At 35.3% G+C, this 5,004-nt stretch overlaps 1 pseudogene; it reads right to left on the minus strand.

The window, feature by feature from the left end:
• Positions 1–3,149: 3,149 nt before the first annotated feature.
• LOC134258283 (uncharacterized) lies at positions 3,150–5,004 on the minus strand (annotated as a pseudogene).

Consider the following 5,004-nt stretch of genomic DNA (forward strand, 5'->3'; position numbering starts at 1 on the left):
CATGTGACAATGCACACTGTTTCTCTACATTGTTTACTTCATTTAAATCTAAATGTTTTTAGCGTGAAATAAAACAAATTCAGAATATTTTATTCCATACAGGGGACTAGATTTTACGATAAAGTTATGATTTAAATTTTAAAATAAAAAGGAACGATACATTATGACGCTCCCATGTCATCGTAAATACGATTTACCTAAAATTGTTAAAGTACTAAGGCTTATTGAATTTAGTTTCTTGCTCCTTTTTCATTTTGTTCATTAAAAGAATTACCGGTAAAGGATTATACCTTCTAGTGTACAGTTAATTCTGTAAGTATGTCACAGTAAATATGTGTACTCAGGAATGTCATGTAGTTTCTAAGCCGTTCAGTAAATACATGTATTTACTGACTGTTTTAGTAAATACAATTTGCACATGTAATCACTGAAAGGGTGAGGAATTACATGTATTGACTGAAAATTTTAGAGAGTTTTACACGTTTTTACTGATCCTATGTTGTATTATTAACATCTTGATCAAAACAACACGACTTCATATATAAAAGTATTCAAAAATATAATTTAGTATGCAAATAGAATAAAATATATGGAGATACATTTTAAAATCATCTCTTACATTTTATATAAAAAGAAAGGTATGTGTTAAAAAAAATGTTTACATATTTTGACAAGACAAACTGATGTGGCACTTAAAGTTACAAAGTAAATTTGCTTTTAGACAATTCATATGTTTGATGCAGACACTTTCACATGTACATTTCATGGAGTCTTGTCCATCCCAAAAAACTGTAGCCAAACAACTTCCCTAACACTAAATTAATTTCATTTTCGGTATTAATGTCACCAGCCATTAAAACATGCACTGATGATGGTAAAAACTAATGCCCCATGAAGAATACCAAGTTTTGTGCCCAGTTTGAACTGTTCATTAGACTCGTCCACTTCTAAGATGAGACAAAAAAAAATTCCGGGGTCTCCACGTCCTCTGTCTACAAGTGGGATGGCTATTGTAACTATTGTTCTATTACTATTGTTACATTATCATGCACCGAAACGGGATGAAAATTCTGATTACATATTTGAAGCACTGGCATGGCTCTCCCTTTGAATGTTCTGCGATCGACAACAAAGATTACAATTGTTCTGATTATTGTTATCTGTTTGAAAGAGACTGTGCAAACTGTGCACTCTCGTTTAAAGTCCAATGGAGACCCTTCTGTTGTTTCTGTAGGCTCTCTACTAAGGATCGGGGGTCTTCGTTGTGTTTGAGAGGATACTTGTATCTCTGGATTGTTGTTTTCAGATGATATGTTCAGTGGATCATGAACTTGCAGATCTTCCTCCTGTTGGAGAGATAGAAGAGGAGGACAATCCGATCTTTAGAGCACATCCAAACATTGCTTCATAGGGTGACCTTTTAATCCCAGAATGATCACGGCGATTTTTCTGAAACTGAACAAATTTAGTTCCAGTGGTCCGAAGTGTTGTATGATTATCTCTCATCCAGCTTAGGCCATTCCAAGGTTTTTCTCTGTTTAGCGTCCACCCATCTTTCAAAAACCTACCTACCTATTCGCAAAAAACACACAAGCCAAAACACAAAACACAGGCTTAAAATTTTATTATAAAAATGATGTTCTTCAAATGATTTGATCTAACTAAACTGCTTTAATAGAAGAAATATCTATTCTTAAATTAATCAATTTTAGGACTCCTGATGGGGTTTCAAAAACCAAGGCGCACGCGGACGCTAAACATAGAAAAAAAACTTGGAATGGCCTTACCAACATGTCATTAACATCATCAATTGATCTTTCCATACTACCCTGAGATTGCGGATCGATGGCGTGGTTTTCCATGAACAATAACTAATTTTGGACATATTTCTGTCGACTCAAGTATAATATATGCAGGAAATTCTCGACCATTGTCACTTTGTAGAATATTTGTTGCACCATAAACAAAGAACACACTTGTTAGCAATTTGTAAGCAACTTCAGCTGCTCGTTTAGATGTTAAACTTTCAAGATGCATAATTTTGTCAAGTGATCCCGGTAATTCATAATAAACCTGTAACTACTATCTGATATACTCTGTATCTGAGGAAGATCAACCTGCCCTCTAGAATTGAAATCTTTCGACTTAAGGTTTCACAACCACTCCTATGCAAGAATTTTTTTCTCCGAAAGTGACGTTCATCACATTGACTTAAAAGATTTATAGCATTGAAAGTAATATTACTATATTTTCGACCAAGTTCCTTCATGATTCAGCGCATAATAAGATCTCTTGATAATGTCAAATGTTTCTTCAATGGAAACAAAGTAACGAATTGAATCTTCTTCAGATTTCCCTCTCTTTATTATCAATTTTTCAAGATCTCTAAGTTTTAGGACTCTAAATCCGTAATCAAGCCTGGAGACCATAAAATGAGAACAGACTTATGTCAAAATTTTGATTTTTAATTTCTAGAGTTCTGCTTGACGGATTTGCTTAAAAATTTGCAATTCTCTATAACACCTAAATTCAAATATTTGGTGTAAATTTTGTTTCATTATCAAACTTATTTCAAAAGCTATACTGGTTTTAAATATATTTTGACTTAAGTCTGTACTCAGTTTTTGGTCTTGGGGCTAGATGTAAGGACCAAAAAGTACAGTCAGGAGACAACTAAAAGAGGCTGGTCTTGATCTGGAGGCACATGTGGCGTTTAAAAAACCTTACTTACACCTGCTCATTGCAGGAAAAGGTTACAATTTGCATTAGTTGAAGCGAATTGGATTTGGGTTGACTGGTCAGTGGTACTTTGGACTGATGCATCATGATTCATGCTGTTTTAAAATGATGGTATATATGCTTGAGTTTTCATTTTGAAGCGGCTCCTTTGTCGAGTCTTGAAAATCACATTTTTGGGAATCAGAACTTCTGAACTGGGGTATCAGGAAACAAATTACGAAAATGATAATTATGATACTCATAATAACTGTACCTGCAATAAATGGAATTGCAATTCTTTTCCAATCGGTATCTAAAAGAAAAAAGAAAAGTCTCGTAAGTGAAAAATTTGCGAAAAAACTAGATAAGGCAATCAGTAGATTTGATAATGTTACAATATGTAATACACTTGGTTATCTTTCTTTTCCTTGTTACACGATGTACATCCATGCTCTGGCTTTAGAAAACGACTCCTCTGGTGACCCAGATGATACTATGATAACCATACTCATCCCATTAACTATTATGGAGGTCAATATGACAGTGGAAAAACCATGGCCCGGGATTGCTTGCTTTAAATCGGATGACAACATACCTGACCGCTGGAACAATTATAGTGTCTTTTTGTGGAGGGCATTGCATTTTAAGACCCGGAATATTATTCAAATTAGACCACGAATTGTTTCTTCAGTTTCCCTCGTTACAATAGCTAATCCTTGACATACAATGTCATTTGTCTCCGAGATAAACGTTGCAGATGTGGGATTCTACGTACATGTACCAAAACCAATTTTAGCAACATAAAAATAATGACCATTCACATGCACTGGATGTGACCAACCTTTTCCATTACCAATGTTAGTTAAAATAAATAAACTTTCCTTTCTCCAATTTTTCATAAAATGTGCATTTACATATTCTGTCAGTCCCACTATTAGCATTTGTGCAGTTTGAATTAAACCTTGAAAATTTGTACAAAACTGGTTCTTCTGGAAATTCAAACTCGTGTCCATTAACTGAACCCGGTGTATAACCACTATCCCAGGGAAACGCAAAATCGAAAAAAAACGAAAAATCTTTGAAAAATTTTGTATTTCCGCATGATTAGATCCCGGTTCGTTGCTGTAAACGTCATTAAAATTCAAGCAATACCTGAAGGATCCCGCGGGATAATACAAATAGGGACAATTAAATGTGTAGCAAGGTTTCTGTGATAAACAAGGTGTTGGAGTTGCCTTTAAAGGATACTTAAGTGGAGATCCTTTATATGGATGATTGCCTCAGCAGCATGATATTCGTTAATTAAGGGATCTAAAACTTCAACACTTTCGGCTATTAAAAGGTAACTGTCGGGTTCTCTCGATGTTCGTATAGTAAAATCAAATCGCTCTCCTGGATGAATGAACGATCTTTGCTTTCCCATCCCTTCAACAATTTCAAATCCATCAGATGCTCGTACAGTAAATTCTGGATAACCTTCAATGTATACATGAAAGGGATAGAGTTATGCTGCACTTATTAAACGAAATATGTAGGTTTTCATTTGCTCTTCTTTCAAGAAATACTTGTAAAGGTGATCCAATGTTTGTTGTAGATGTTCGGGTAAAATTAGCACCATCCACGGAAAATGTTGCTGAAATTAATTTTCGTGTACCCGGATCATAAACACCATTAAGCATGCGCTGATATAGACTTTCCAGATCATCATTATGATTCCAGTCCTGTAAAAGCATTGTGAATCCCACTTGGGGCTGTGAAAGAAATTTGTAAATTTCTGCACCATAGTCTTATGCTTCGCTGATTTCCAATATGAGCGTGGTAGAAATGGGTTCCATGGGGCTTCGCATTAAATCTATAAGTATAGTTTTGACCTGGAAGTATTGGACACTGTGTAACAAAAGCCACTCCATCAGATAAGGTTGTATTGAGTTGATATGCGTAGTATGACATGCCAGTGGATCGTTGTGGAATCTGTATGCATAAAATTTTGCACATGAACAATTATTTCCTGATTCTCATGAGCAACAATATAGATGGACCTGGAAACAAACCATTCACAGTTATTACCAATCGAGAACCAAAGCCATCTGCAGTAATAACGTGTTGTGTCCTGTTGGCTGGTAAAGGAAAGCTTCCACTTTCAACATCAATACAATAAAGATTGCTACTCTTGGCCACACTAGAACAAGGTTCGGTGTCTTCATCCTATGTTTTTGTGAGGAAGCATTCACAGGTCATAATCATTTCGCCAAAAGTCCCAGGTTCTGTGCATGCTGGCCCATCCAT

This window comes from Saccostrea cucullata, unplaced genomic scaffold, assembly GCF_032062105.1.
Source record: "Saccostrea cucullata isolate Sc308-1 unplaced genomic scaffold, CSIRO_AGI_Scuc_v1 ctg2389, whole genome shotgun sequence".
NCBI classification, from domain to species: Eukaryota; Metazoa; Mollusca; class Bivalvia; order Ostreida; family Ostreidae; genus Saccostrea; species Saccostrea cuccullata.